This window comes from Nothobranchius furzeri, chromosome 1 (assembly GCF_043380555.1).
Source record: "Nothobranchius furzeri strain GRZ-AD chromosome 1, NfurGRZ-RIMD1, whole genome shotgun sequence".
NCBI classification, from domain to species: Eukaryota; Metazoa; Chordata; class Actinopteri; order Cyprinodontiformes; family Nothobranchiidae; genus Nothobranchius; species Nothobranchius furzeri.
Window position 1 is genome coordinate 1,903,633 of NC_091741.1, and position 16,619 is coordinate 1,920,251.

The window sequence follows — 16,619 nt, forward strand, 5'->3', positions numbered from 1 at the left end:
CATGTCAACACTGGGTCTGACTGAGTGCCTCCATGAGAGAAGCCCCAGCAAGACGCGCCCAGAGGAGCGTCTTGCCACATGTCACTACTCGGTCTGTTTGAGCGCCTCCAGGAGAGAGGCCCAAGCAAGACGTGCCCCGAGGAGCGTCTTGCCACATGTCAACAATGGGTCTGACTGAGGGCCTCCAGGAGAGAAGCCCAAGCAAGACGCGCCCCGAGGAGCGTCTTGCCACATGTCAACACTGGGTCTGACTGAGCGCCTCCAGGAGAGAGGCCCAAGCAAGACACGCCCCGAGGAGCATCTTGACATATGTCAACACTGGGTCTGACTGACGGCCTCCATGAGAGAAGCCCAAGCAAGACGCGCCCCGAGGAGAGTCTTGCCACATGTCAACACTCGGTCTGACAGAGGGCATCCAGGAGAGTGGCCCAAGCAATATGCGCCCCGAGGTGCGTCTTGCCACTTAAACCCACAACCTAGCACTGAGGACAGAGGGACTTTATTTAAATTAGTACTTAATGGAAACGATACATAATGATACATAAGAGCCATGTCACACATTCAGCCTAGGAATAGTAGCATTGTGCACTATTAAAAATATACACATCAATTGCTCGAATCCCATTGTTGCAAAGTAAAACTCTAATAAAACTCTAGTCTGACATCAACAGAGAAGACTTAGTGTATGTACTACAAATACAGCATTAGGATTTAGAGTGGACCGTGCACCTTGTGAACCATCAGAGGCTTATGACGCAACATATCTTCCAGTTGCTATTAGACAAGTTATAATTCTCGACCATTTTTCGGAACTGGTTTCTTGGGTCCGTGAGTAAATGCCATTAGTACTTAATGGAAACGATACATAATGATACATAAGAGCCATGTCGTACATTCAGCCTAGGAATAGTAGCATTGTGCACTATTAAAAATATACACATCAATTGCTCGAATCCCATTGTTGCAAAGTAAAACTCTAATAAAACTCTAGTCTGACATCAACAGAGAAGACTTAGTGTATGTACTACAAATACAGCATTAGGATTTCGAGTGGACCATGCACCTTGTGAACCATCAGAGGCTTATGACGCAACATATCTTCCAGTTGCTATTAGACAAGTTATAATTCTCGACCATTTTTCGGAACTGGTTTCTTGGGTCCGTGAGTAAATGCCAAATGAGATGATAGTCCTTAAGTAAGTTCCTGGCGATCCCATGTCACGCTCTTGCCCATCAGCCGGTGAATGCTGAGACGGAACTCGATGAGAGCGATGTATTTTTTAAGTGCTCCGAATAGACTTCTAACAAGCGTGCGATTCACTTCGTGAGTAAACCGCAGCTGCAGCTGATTCAAACAGTCGAGCCAACTTTCTACATCACAATATGCGTTTTGTAGTTAGTCGAGTTACCTTTTGTGTGGCGCATGCACGGGTCGTTAGCGTCCAGCTCCCAGCTTAGAGAGTCCTGTATTGACACAGACGTCAATACATCTCGATGTCATGCAACACACAAAGTCTGTCGCATACAGGTGGGTTAACACATGTACGATACCTTTTGTGTGGCGCATGCACGGGTGGTTAGCGTCCAGCTCCTGGCTTATAGAGAGTCCTGTATTGACACAGACGTCAATACATCTCGATGTCATGCAACACACAAAGTCTGTCGCATACAGGTGGGTTAACACACATGTACGATGTGTGCGATGGCGCGCCCGTTTACAATGGGACACGGCGATGATCATTGTTAACCAAACTCTTGTTTCTCACGACAGGTGGTAGCGTTGTCTCCTGCACCTGGTCTTCGTGCACAGAGGGTGTTGTAATGTGCTCGTCAAAGTCGCGATCGTTGTCACTCGAATCCGTTGTTCTCACGACAGGTGGTAGCGTTGTCTCCTGCATGTTGTCTTCGCGTGCGGCAAGCGTTGTGCTGTGCTCGTTATAATGGTTGTCTTCGTACAAAGGGGGTGTTGAATACTCCTTCGCGAGTAGTCTAGGAGGTGGTGTGATGGAACGTATCTCAGAGGCGTTATGTGAGCGTACCACCATGGCCTGAGCAACTGCGACTACTGAGAGTACACCCAGTATAGACAGCGAGATCAATTTTTTTTCTTGGGTGTTGTACGTGTGGGTACAGCCGCTTTATTGGCAGTGAGAGCAAGTGGGCAAATGTATTTATAGGTCACTTGCAGAAACTAAGGCACGTGGTCAGAGTGTAATCGTAACCACCTAAAGTAGCTCTTGTCATAATTTAATATAGATAGAAATCAGAAACGGGTATGTCAGGATAGACATCGCGAGTGATAATGCGGCCAGTATCTGTGTGCGCTTGAGAGCACCTTGTTGTTCTACTGTGGTGCCCACGCCGCCGGGTCTGTAAATGTCATCGACCTTCTTTATATACGCATACGCTAAAGACCGTATATTCTCTATGGATTTGAACACGTCCTTTGTTTCGCGTAACGCTTGAGCTGTCTCGAGCGTGATGTTGTGAGTGTACACCAGTGTTTCGCGTGCACCGAGGTCCGAAAAGGCGTGCGCTACAACTATTAACCTTGGTTTGGGAGTGTGGCGAAACGCTCGCTCCGCTGTAATGGGCAGATGCAATGTTATCACCTGGTACGTTTCGTTAGTCGGGTCGTAACACACCGGTCCGTCACACGGACCGTCACATTGTATGGGGCTTATACTATTCAACAGGTTGATCATAATAATGTGTATTAAACCCACAACCTAGCACTGAGGACAGAGGGACTTTATTTAAATTAGTACTTAATGGAAACGATACATAATGATACATAAGAGCCATGTCATACATTCAGCCTAGGAATAGTAGCATTGTGCACTATTAAAAATATACACATCAATTGCTCGAATCCCATTGTTGCAAAGTAAAACTCTAATAAAACTCTAGTCTGACATCAACAGAGAAGACTTAGTGTATGTACTACAAATACAGCATTAGGATTTCGAGTGGACCGTGCACCTGGTGAACCATCAGAGGCTTATGACGCAACATATCTTCCAGTTCTGACTGAGCGCCTCCAGGAGAGAGGCCCAAGCAAGACCCGCCCCGACGAGCGTCTTGCCACATGTCACTACTCGGTCTAACTGAGCGCCTCCAGGAGAGAGGTCCAAGCAAGACACGCCCCGAGGAGCGTCTTGCCACATGTCACTACTCGGTCTGACTGAGCGCCTCCAGGAGGGAGGTCCAAGCAAGACGCGCCCCGAGGAGCGTCTTGCCACATGTCACTACTAGGTCTGACTGAGCGCCTCCAGGAGAGAGGCCCAAGCAAGACGTGCCCCGAGGAGCGTCTTGCCACATGTCAACAATGGGTCTGACTGAGCGCCTCCAGGAGAGAGGCCAAAGCAAGACGCGCCCCGAGGAGCGTCTTGACACATGTCAACACTGGGTCTGACAGAGGGCCTCCATGAGAGAGGCCCAAGCAAGACGCGCCCCGAGGAGTGTCTTGCCACATGTCAACACTGGGTCTGACAGAGAGCCTCCAGGAGAGAGGCCCAAGCAAGATGCGCCCCGAGGATTGTCTTGCCACATGTCACCACTTGGTCTGACTGAGCGCCTCCAGGAGAGAGGCCCAAGCAACACGCGCCCCGAGGAGCGTCAGGCCACATGTCACTACTCAGTCTGACTGAGCGCCTCCAGGAGAGAGGCCCAAGCAAGACGCGCCCCGAGGAGCGTCTTGCCACGTGTCAACACTGGGTCTGATTGAGGGCCTTCTGGAGAGAGGCCCAAGCAAGACGCGTCCCGAGGAGCGTCTTGCCACATGTCAACAATGGTTCTTACTGAGGGCCTCCGGGAGAGAAGTCCAAGCAAGACGCGCCCCGAGGAGCTTCTTGCCACATGTCAGCACTCGGTCTGACTGAGTGCCTCCAGGAGAGAGGCCAAAGCAAGACGCCCCCCGAGGAGCGTCTTGACACATGTCAACACTGGGTCTGACAGAGGGCCTCAATGAGAGAGGCCCAAGCAAGACGCGCCCCGAGGAGCGTCTTGCCACATGTCACTACTCGGTCTTACTGAGCGCCTCAGGGAGAGAGGTCCAAGCAAGACGCGCCCCGAGGAGCGTCTTGCCACATGTCAACACTGGGTCTGACTGAGTGCCTCCATGAGAGAACTCCCAGCAAGACGCGCCCAGAGGAGCGTCTTGCCACATGTCACTACTGGGTCTGTTTGAGCGCCTCCAGGAGAGAGGCCCAAGCAAGACGTGCCCCGAGGAGCGTCTTGCCACATGTCAACAATGGGTCTGACTGAGGGCCTCCAGGAGAGAAGCCCAAGCAAGACGCGCCCCGAGGAGCGTCTTGCCACATGTCAACACTGGGTCTGACTGAGCGCCTCCAGGAGAGAGGCCCAAGCAAGACACGCCCCGAGGAGCGTCTTGACATATGTCAACACTGGGTCTGACTGACGGCCTCCATGAGAGAAGCCCAAGCAAGACGCGCCCCGAGGAGAGTCTTGCCACATGTCAACACTCGGTCTGACAGAGGGCATCCAGGAGAGAGGCCCAAGCAATATGCGCCCCGAGGAGCGTCTTGCCACTTAAACCCACAACCTAGCACTGAGGACAGAGGGACTTTATTTAAATTAGTACTTAATGGAAACGATACATAATGATACATAAGAGCCATGTCACACATTCAGCCTAGGAATAGTAGCATTGTGCACTATTAAAAATATACACATCAATTGCTCGAATCCCATTGTTGCAAAGTAAAACTCTAATAAAACTCTAGTCTGACATCAACAGAGAAGACTTAGTGTATGTACTACAAATACAGCATTAGGATTTAGAGTGGACCGTGCACCTTGTGAACCATCAGAGGCTTATGACGCAACATATCTTCCAGTTGCTATTAGACAGGTTATAATTCTCGACCATTTTTCGGAACTGGTTTCTTGGGTCCGTGAGTAAATGCCATTAGTACTTAATGGAAACGATACATAATGATACATAAGAGCCATGTCGTACATTCAGCCTAGGAATAGTAGCATTGTGCACTATTAAAAATATACACATCAATTGCTCGAATCCCATTGTTGCAAAGTAAAACTCTAATAAAACTCTAGTCTGACATCAACAGAGAAGACTTAGTGTATGTACTACAAATACAGCATTAGGATTTCGAGTGGACCATGCACCTTGTGAACCATCAGAGGCTTATGACGCAACATATCTTCCAGTTGCTATTAGACAAGTTATAATTCTCGACCATTTTTCGGAACTGGTTTCTTGGGTCCGTGAGTAAATGCCAAATGAGATGATAGTCCTTAAGTAAGTTCCTGGCGATCCCATGTCACGCTCTTGCCCATCAGCCGGTGAATGCTGAGACGGAACTCGATGAGAGCGATGTATTTTTTAAGTGCTCCGAATAGACTTCTAACAAGCGTGCGATTCACTTCGTGAGTAAACCGCAGCTGCAGCTGATTCAAACAGTCGAGCCAACTTTCTACATCACAATATGCGTTTTGTAGTTAGTCGAGTTACCTTTTGTGTGGCGCATGCACGGGTCGTTAGCGTCCAGCTCCCAGCTTAGAGAGTCCTGTATTGACACAGACGTCAATACATCTCGATGTCATGCAACACACAAAGTCTGTCGCATACAGGTGGGTTAACACATGTACGATACCTTTTGTGTGGCGCATGCACGGGTGGTTAGCGTCCAGCTCCTGGCTTATAGAGAGTCCTGTATTGACACAGACGTCAATACATCTCGATGTCATGCAACACACAAAGTCTGTCGCATACAGGTGGGTTAACACACATGTACGATGTGTGCGATGGCGCGCCCGTTTACAATGGGACACGGCGATGATCATTGTTAACCAAACTCTTGTTTCTCACGACAGGTGGTAGCGTTGTCTCCTGCACCTGGTCTTCGTGCACAGAGGGTGTTGTAATGTGCTCGTCAAAGTCGCGATCGTTGTCACTCGAATCCGTTGTTCTCACGACAGGTGGTAGCGTTGTCTCCTGCATGTTGTCTTCGCGTGCGGCAAGCGTTGTGCTGTGCTCGTTATAATGGTTGTCTTCGTACAAAGGGGGTGTTGAATACTCCTTCGCGAGTAGTCTAGGAGGTGGTGTGATGGAACGTATCTCAGAGGCGTTATGTGAGCGTACCACCATGGCCTGAGCAACTGCGACTACTGAGAGTACACCCAGTATAGACAGCGAGATCAATTTTTTTTCTTGGGTGTTGTACGTGTGGGTACAGCCGCTTTATTGGCAGTGAGAGCAAGTGGGCAAATGTATTTATAGGTCACTTGCAGAAACTAAGGCACGTGGTCAGAGTGTAATCGTAACCACCTAAAGTAGCTCTTGTCATAATTTAATATAGATAGAAATCAGAAACGGGTATGTCAGGATAGACATCGCGAGTGATAATGCGGCCAGTATCTGTGTGCGCTTGAGAGCACCTTGTTGTTCTACTGTGGTGCCCACGCCGCCGGGTCTGTAAATGTCATCGACCTTCTTTATATACGCATACGCTAAAGACCGTATATTCTCTATGGATTTGAACACGTCCTTTGTTTCGCGTAACGCTTGAGCTGTCTCGAGCGTGATGTTGTGAGTGTACACCAGTGTTTCGCGTTTACCGAGGTCCGAAAAGGCGTGCGCTACAACTATTAACCTTGGTTTGGGAGTGTGGCGAAACGCTCGCTCCGCTGTAATGGGCAGATGCAATGTTATCACCTGGTACGTTTCGTTAGTCGGGTCGTAACACACCGGTCCGTCACACGGACCGTCACATTGTATGGGGCTTATACTATTCAACAGGTTGATCATAATAATGTGTATTAAACCCACAACCTAGCACTGAGGACAGAGGGACTTTATTTAAATTAGTACTTAATGGAAACGATACATAATGATACATAAGAGCCATGTCATACATTCAGCCTAGGAATAGTAGCATTGTGCACTATTAAAAATATACACATCAATTGCTCGAATCCCATTGTTGCAAAGTAAAACTCTAATAAAACTCTAGTCTGACATCAACAGAGAAGACTTAGTGTATGTACTACAAATACAGCATTAGGATTTCGAGTGGACCGTGCACCTGGTGAACCATCAGAGGCTTATGACGCAACATATCTTCCAGTTCTGACTGAGCGCCTCCAGGAGAGAGGCCCAAGCAAGACCCGCCCCGACGAGCGTCTTGCCACATGTCACTACTCGGTCTAACTGAGCGCCTCCAGGAGAGAGGTCCAAGCAAGACACGCCCCGAGGAGCGTCTTGCCACATGTCACTACTCGGTCTGACTGAGCGCCTCCAGGAGGGAGGTCCAAGCAAGACGCGCCCCGAGGAGCGTCTTGCCACATGTCACTACTAGGTCTGACTGAGCGCCTCCAGGAGAGAGGCCCAAGCAAGACGTGCCCCGAGGAGCGTCTTGCCACATGTCAACAATGGGTCTGACTGAGCGCCTCCAGGAGAGAGGCCAAAGCAAGACGCGCCCCGAGGAGCGTCTTGACACATGTCAACACTGGGTCTGACAGAGGGCCTCCATGAGAGAGGCCCAAGCAAGACGCGCCCCGAGGAGTGTCTTGCCACATGTCAACACTGGGTCTGACAGAGAGCCTCCAGGAGAGAGGCCCAAGCAAGATGCGCCCCGAGGATTGTCTTGCCACATGTCACCACTTGGTCTGACTGAGCGCCTCCAGGAGAGAGGCCCAAGCAACACGCGCCCCGAGGAGCGTCAGGCCACATGTCACTACTCAGTCTGACTGAGCGCCTCCAGGAGAGAGGCCCAAGCAAGACGCGCCCCGAGGAGCGTCTTGCCACGTGTCAACACTGGGTCTGATTGAGGGCCTTCTGGAGAGAGGCCCAAGCAAGACGCGTCCCGAGGAGCGTCTTGCCACATGTCAACAATGGTTCTTACTGAGGGCCTCCGGGAGAGAAGTCCAAGCAAGACGCGCCCCGAGGAGCTTCTTGCCACATGTCAGCACTCGGTCTGACTGAGTGCCTCCAGGAGAGAGGCCAAAGCAAGACGCCCCCCGAGGAGCGTCTTGACACATGTCAACACTGGGTCTGACAGAGGGCCTCCATGAGAGAGGCCCAAGCAAGACGCGCCCCGAGGAGCGTCTTGCCACATGTCACTACTCGGTCTTACTGAGCGCCTCAGGGAGAGAGGTCCAAGCAAGACGCGCCCCGAGGAGCGTCTTGCCACATGTCAACACTGGGTCTGACTGAGTGCCTCCATGAGAGAAGCCCCAGCAAGACGCGCCCAGAGGAGCGTCTTGCCACATGTCACTACTCGGTCTGTTTGAGCACCTCCAGGAGAGAGGCCCAAGCAAGACGTGCCCCGAGGAGCGTCTTGCCACATGTCAACAATGGGTCTGACTGAGGGCCTCCAGGAGAGAAGCCCAAGCAAGACGCGCCCCGAGGAGCGTCTTGCCACATGTCAACACTGGGTCTGACTGAGCGCCTCCAGGAGAGAGGCCCAAGCAAGACACGCCCCGAGGAGCATCTTGACATATGTCAACACTGGGTCTGACTGACGGCCTCCATGAGAGAAGCCCAAGCAAGACGCGCCCCGAGGAGAGTCTTGCCACATGTCAACACTCGGTCTGACAGAGGGCATCCAGGAGAGAGGCCCAAGCAATATGCGCCCCGAGGTGCGTCTTGCCACTTAAACCCACAACCTAGCACTGAGGACAGAGGGACTTTATTTAAATTAGTACTTAATGGAAACGATACATAATGATACATAAGAGCCATGTCACACATTCAGCCTAGGAATAGTAGCATTGTGCACTATTAAAAATATACACATCAATTGCTCGAATCCCATTGTTGCAAAGTAAAACTCTAATAAAACTCTAGTCTGACATCAACAGAGAAGACTTAGTGTATGTACTACAAATACAGCATTAGGATTTAGAGTGGACCGTGCACCTTGTGAACCATCAGAGGCTTATGACGCAACATATCTTCCAGTTGCTATTAGACAAGTTATAATTCTCGACCATTTTTCGGAACTGGTTTCTTGGGTCCGTGAGTAAATGCCATTAGTACATTTGGCGTCATAAGCCTCTGATGGTTCACCAGGTTCACGGAAATCCTAATGCTGTATTTGTAGTACATACACTAAGTCTTCTCTGTTGATGTCAGACTAGAGTTTTATTAGAGTTTTACTTTGCAACAATGGGATTCGAGCAATTGATGTGTATATTTTTAATAGTGCACAATGCTACTATTCCTAGGCTGAATGTACGACATGGCTCTTATGTATCATTATGTATCGTTTCCATTAAGTACTAATGGCATTTACTCACGGACCCAAGAAACCAGTTCCGAAAAATGGTCGAGAATTATAACTTGTCTAATAGCAACTGGAAGATATGTTGCGTCATAAGCCTCTGATGGTTCACAAGGTGCACGGTCCACTCTAAATCCTAATGCTGTATTTGTAGTACATACACTAAGTCTTCTCTGTTGATGTCAGACTAGAGTTTTATTAGAGTTTTACTTTGCAACAATGGGATTCGAGCAATTGATGTGTATATTTTTAATAGTGCACAATGCTACTATTCCTAGGCTGAATGTGTGACATGGCTCTTATGTATCATTATGTATCGTTTCCATTAAGTACTAATTTAAATAAAGTCCCTCTGTCCTCAGTGCTAGGTTGTGGGTTTAAGTGGCAAGACGCTCCTCGGGGCGCATATTGCTTGGGCCTCTCTCCTGGATGCCCTCTGTCAGACCGAGTGTTGACATGTGGCAAGACTCTCCTCGGGGCGCGTCTTGCTTGGGCTTCTCTCATGGAGGCCGTCAGTCAGACCCAGTGTTGACATATGTCAAGACGCTCCTCGGGGCGTGTCTTGCTTGGGCCTCTCTCCTGGAGGCGCTCAGTCAGACCCAGTGTTGACATGTGGCAAGACGCTCCTCGGGGCGCGTCTTGCTTGGGCTTCTCTCCTGGAGGCCCTCAGTCAGACCCATTGTTGACATGTGGCAAGACGCTCCTCGGGGCACGTCTTGCTTGGGCCTCTCTCCTGGAGGCGCTCAAACAGACCGAGTAGTGACATGTGGCAAGACGCTCCTCTGGGCGCGTCTTGCTGGGGCTTCTCTCATGGAGGCACTCAGTCAGACCCAGTGTTGACATGTGGCAAGACGCTCCTCGGGGCGCGTCTTGCTTGGACCTCTCTCCCTGAGGCACTCAGTAAGACCGAGTAGTGACATGTGGCAAGACGCTCCTCGGGGCGCGTCTTGCTTGGGCCTCTCTCATGGAGGCCCTCTGTCAGACCCAGTGTTGACATGTGTCAAGACGCTCCTCGGGGGGCGTCTTGCTTTGGCCTCTCTCCTGGAGGCACTCAGTCAGACCGAGTGCTGACATGTGGCAAGAAGCTCCTCGGGGCGCGTCTTGCTTGGACTTCTCTCCCGGAGGCCCTCAGTAAGAACCATTGTTGACATGTGGCAAGACGCTCCTCGGGACGCGTCTTGCTTGGGCCTCTCTCCAGAAGGCCCTCAATCAGACCCAGTGTTGACACGTGGCAAGACGCTCCTCGGGGCGCGTCTTGCTTGGGCCTCTCTCCTGGAGGCGCTCAGTCAGACTGAGTAGTGACATGTGGCCTGACGCTCCTCGGGGCGCGTGTTGCTTGGGCCTCTCTCCTGGAGGCGCTCAGTCAGACCAAGTGGTGACATGTGGCAAGACAATCCTCGGGGCGCATCTTGCTTGGGCCTCTCTCCTGGAGGCTCTCTGTCAGACCCAGTGTTGACATGTGGCAAGACACTCCTCGGGGCGCGTCTTGCTTGGGCCTCTCTCATGGAGGCCCTCTGTCAGACCCAGTGTTGACATGTGTCAAGACGCTCCTCGGGGCGCGTCTTGCTTTGGCCTCTCTCCTGGAGGCGCTCAGTCAGACCCATTGTTGACATGTGGCAAGACGCTCCTCGGGGCACGTCTTGCTTGGGCCTCTCTCCTGGAGGCGCTCAGTCAGACCTAGTAGTGACATGTGGCAAGACGCTCCTCGGGGCGCGTCTTGCTTGGACCTCCCTCCTGGAGGCGCTCAGTCAGACCGAGTAGTGACATGTGGCAAGACGCTCCTCGGGGCGTGTCTTGCTTGGACCTCTCTCCTGGAGGCGCTCAGTTAGACCGAGTAGTGACATGTGGCAAGACGCTCGTCGGGGCGGGTCTTGCTTGGGCCTCTCTCCTGGAGGCGCTCAGTCAGAACTGGAAGATATGTTGCGTCATAAGCCTCTGATGGTTCACCAGGTGCACGGTCCACTCGAAATCCTAATGCTGTATTTGTAGTACATACACTAAGTCTTCTCTGTTGATGTCAGACTAGAGTTTTATTAGAGTTTTACTTTGCAACAATGGGATTCGAGCAATTGATGTGTATATTTTTAATAGTGCACAATGCTACTATTCCTAGGCTGAATGTATGACATGGCTCTTATGTATCATTATGTATCGTTTCCATTAAGTACTAATTTAAATAAAGTCCCTCTGTCCTCAGTGCTAGGTTGTGGGTTTAATACACATTATTATGATCAACCTGTTGAATAGGATAAGCCCCATACAATGTGACGGTCCGTGTGACGGACCGGTGTGTTACGACCCGACTAACGAAACGTACCAGGTGATAACATTGCATCTGCCCATTACAGCGGAGCGAGCGTTTCGCCACACTCCCAAACCAAGGTTAATAGTTGTAGCGCACGCCTTTTCGGACCTCGGTAAACGCGAAACACTGGTGTACACTCACAACATCACGCTCGAGACAGCTCAAGCGTTACGCGAAACAAAGGACGTGTTCAAATCCATAGAGAATATACGGTCTTTAGCGTATGCGTATATAAAGAAGGTCGATGACATTTACAGACCCGGCGGCGTGGGCACCACAGTAGAACAACAAGGTGCTCTCAAGCGCACACAGATACTGGCCGCATTATCACTCGCGATGTCTATCCTGACATACCCGTTTCTGATTTCTATCTATATTAAATTATGACAAGAGCTACTTTAGGTGGTTACGATTACACTCTGACCACGTGCCTTAGTTTCTGCAAGTGACCTATAAATACATTTGCCCACTTGCTCTCACTGCCAATAAAGCGGCTGTACCCACACGTACAACACCCAAGAAAAAAAATTGATCTCGCTGTCTATACTGGGTGTACTCTCAGTAGTCGCAGTTGCTCAGGCCATGGTGGTACGCTCACATAACGCCTCTGAGATACGTTCCATCACACCACCTCCTAGACTACTCGCGAAGGAGTATTCAACACCCCCTTTGTACGAAGACAACCATTATAACGAGCACAGCACAACGCTTGCCGCACGCGAAGACAACATGCAGGAGACAACGCTACCACCTGTCGTGAGAACAACGGATTCGAGTGACAACGATCGCGACTTTGACGAGCACATTACAACACCCTCTGTGCACGAAGACCAGGTGCAGGAGACAACGCTACCACCTGTCGTGAGAAACAAGAGTTTGGTTAACAATGATCATCGCCGTGTCCCATTGTAAACGGGCGCGCCATCGCACACATCGTACATGTGTGTTAACCCACCTGTATGCGACAGACTTTGTGTGTTGCATGACATCGAGATGTATTGACGTCTGTGTCAATACAGGACTCTCTATAAGCCAGGAGCTGGACGCTAACCACCCGTGCATGCGCCACACAAAAGGTATCGTACATGTGTTAACCCACCTGTATGCGACAGACTTTGTGTGTTGCATGACATCGAGATGTATTGACGTCTGTGTCAATACAGGACTCTCTAAGCTGGGAGCTGGACGCTAACGACCCGTGCATGCGCCACACAAAAGGTAACTCGACTAACTACAAAACGCATATTGTGATGTAGAAAGTTGGCTCGACTGTTTGAATCAGCTGCAGCTGCGGTTTACTCACGAAGTGAATCGCACGCTTGTTAGAAGTCTATTCGGAGCACTTAAAAAATACATCGCTCTCATCGAGTTCCGTCTCAGCATTCACCGGCTGATGGGCAAGAGCGTGACATGGGATCGCCAGGAACTTACTTAAGGACTATCATCTCATTTGGCATTTACTCACGGACCCAAGAAACCAGTTCCGAAAAATGGTCGAGAATTATAACTTGTCTAATAGCAACTGGAAGATATGTTGCGTCATAAGCCTCTGATGGTTCACAAGGTGCATGGTCCACTCGAAATCCTAATGCTGTATTTGTAGTACATACACTAAGTCTTCTCTGTTGATGTCAGACTAGAGTTTTATTAGAGTTTTACTTTGCAAAAATGGGATTCGAGCAATTGATGTGTATATTTTTAATAGTGCACAATGCTACTATTCCTAGGCTGAATGTACGACATGGCTCTTATGTATCATTATGTATCGTTTCCATTAAGTACTAATGGCATTTACTCACGGACCCAAGAAACCAGTTCCGAAAAATGGTCGAGAATTATAACTTGTCTAATAGCAACTGGAAGATATGTTGCGTCATAAGCCTCTGATGGTTCACAAGGTGCACGGTCCACTCTAAATCCTAATGCTGTATTTGTAGTACATACACTAAGTCTTCTCTGTTGATGTCAGACTAGAGTTTTATTAGAGTTTTACTTTGCAACAATGGGATTCGAGCAATTGATGTGTATATTTTTAATAGTGCACAATGCTACTATTCCTAGGCTGAATGTGTGACATGGCTCTTATGTATCATTATGTATCGTTTCCATTAAGTACTAATTTAAATAAAGTCCCTCTGTCCTCAGTGCTAGGTTGTGGGTTTTAGTGGCAAGACGCACCTCGGGGCGCATATTGCTTGGGCCTCTCTCCTGGATGCCCTCTGTCAGACCGAGTGTTGACATGTGGCAAGACTCTCCTCGGGGCGCGTCTTGCTTGGGCTTCTCTCATGGAGGCCGTCAGTCAGACCCAGTGTTGACATATGTCAAGATGCTCCTCGGGGCGTGTCTTGCTTGGGCCTCTCTCCTGGAGGCGCTCAGTCAGACCCAGTGTTGACATGTGGCAAGACGCTCCTCGGGGCGCGTCTTGCTTGGGCTTCTCTCCTGGAGGCCCTCAGTCAGACCCATTGTTGACATGTGGCAAGACGCTCCTCGGGGCACGTCTTGCTTGGGCCTCTCTCCTGGAGGCGCTCAAACAGACCGAGTAGTGACATGTGGCAAGACGCTCCTCTGGGCGCGTCTTGCTGGGGCTTCTCTCATGGAGGCACTCAGTCAGACCCAGTGTTGACATGTGGCAAGACGCTCCTCGGGGCGCGTCTTGCTTGGACCTCTCTCCCTGAGGCGCTCAGTAAGACCGAGTAGTGACATGTGGCAAGACGCTCCTCGGGGCGCGTCTTGCTTGGGCCTCTCTCATGGAGGCCCTCTGTCAGACCCAGTGTTGACATGTGTCAAGACGCTCCTCGGGGGGCGTCTTGCTTTGGCCTCTCTCCTGGAGGCACTCAGTCAGACCGAGTGCTGACATGTGGCAAGAAGCTCCTCGGGGCGCGTCTTGCTTGGACTTCTCTCCCGGAGGCCCTCAGTAAGAACCATTGTTGACATGTGGCAAGACGCTCCTCGGGACGCGTCTTGCTTGGGCCTCTCTCCAGAAGGCCCTCAATCAGACCCAGTGTTGACACGTGGCAAGACGCTCCTCGGGGCGCGTCTTGCTTGGGCCTCTCTCCTGGAGGCGCTCAGTCAGACTGAGTAGTGACATGTGGCCTGACGCTCCTCGGGGCGCGTGTTGCTTGGGCCTCTATCCTGGAGGCGCTCAGTCAGACCAAGTGGTGACATGTGGCAAGACAATCCTCGGGGCGCATCTTGCTTGGGCCTCTCTCCTGGAGGCTCTCTGTCAGACCCAGTGTTGACATGTGGCAAGACACTCCTCGGGGCGCGTCTTGCTTGGGCCTCTCTCATGGAGGCCCTCTGTCAGACCCAGTGTTGACATGTGTCAAGACGCTCCTCGGGGCGCGTCTTGCTTTGGCCTCTATCCTGGAGGCGCTCAGTCAGACCCATTGTTGACATGTGGCAAGACGCTCCTCGGGGCACGTCTTGCTTGGGCCTCTCTCCTGGAGGCGCTCAGTCAGACCTAGTAGTGACATGTGGCAAGACGCTCCTCGGGCGCGTCTTGCTTGGACCTCCCTCCTGGAGGCGCTCAGTCAGACCGAGTAGTGACATGTGGCAAGACGCTCCTCGGGGCGTGTCTTGCTTGGACCTCTCTCCTGGAGGCGCTCAGTTAGACCGAGTAGTGACATGTGGCAAGACGCTCGTCGGGGCGGGTCTTGCTTGGGCCTCTCTCCTGGAGGCGCTCAGTCAGAACTGGAAGATATGTTGCGTCATAAGCCTCTGATGGTTCACCAGGTGCACGGTCCACTCGAAATCCTAATGCTGTATTTGTAGTACATACACTAAGTCTTCTCTGTTGATGTCAGACTAGAGTTTTATTAGAGTTTTACTTTGCAACAATGGGATTCGAGCAATTGATGTGTATATTTTTAATAGTGCACAATGCTACTATTCCTAGGCTGAATGTATGACATGGCTCTTATGTATCATTATGTATCGTTTCCATTAAGTACTAATTTAAATAAAGTCCCTCTGTCCTCAGTGCTAGGTTGTGGGTTTAATACACATTATTATGATCAACCTGTTGAATAGTATAAGCCCCATACAATGTGACGGTCCGTGTGACGGACCGGTGTGTTACGACCCGACTAACGAAACGTACCAGGTGATAACATTGCATCTGCCCATTACAGCGGAGCGAGCGTTTCGCCACACTCCCAAACCAAGGTTAATAGTTGTAGCGCACGCCTTTTCGGACCTCGGTAAACGCGAAACACTGGTGTACACTCACAACATCACGCTCGAGACAGCTCAAGCGTTACGCGAAACAAAGGACGTGTTCAAATCCATAGAGAATATACGGTCTTTAGCGTATGCGTATATAAAGAAGGTCGATGACATTTACAGACCCGGCGGCGTGGGCACCACAGTAGAACAACAAGGTGCTCTCAAGCGCACACAGATACTGGCCGCATTATCACTCGCGATGTCTATCCTGACATACCCGTTTCTGATTTCTATCTATATTAAATTATGACAAGAGCTACTTTAGGTGGTTACGATTACACTCTGACCACGTGCCTTAGTTTCTGCAAGTGACCTATAAATACATTTGCCCACTTGCTCTCACTGCCAATAAAGCGGCTGTACCCACACGTACAACACCCAAGAAAAAAAATTGATCTCGCTGTCTATACTGGGTGTACTCTCAGTAGTCGCAGTTGCTCAGGCCATGGTGGTACGCTCACATAACGCCTCTGAGATACGTTCCATCACACCACCTCCTAGACTACTCGCGAAGGAGTATTCAACACCCCCTTTGTACGAAGACAACCATTATAACGAGCACAGCACAACGCTAGCCGCACGCGAAGACAACATGCAGGAGACAACGCTACCACCTGTCGTGAGAACAACGGATTCGAGTGACAACGATCGCGACTTTGACGAGCACATTACAACACCCTCTGTGCACGAAGACCAGGTGCAGGAGACAACGCTACCACCTGTCGTGAGAAACAAGAGTTTGGTTAACAATGATCATCGCCGTGTCCCATTGTAAACGGGCGCGCCATCGCACACATCGTACATGTGTGTTAACCCACCTG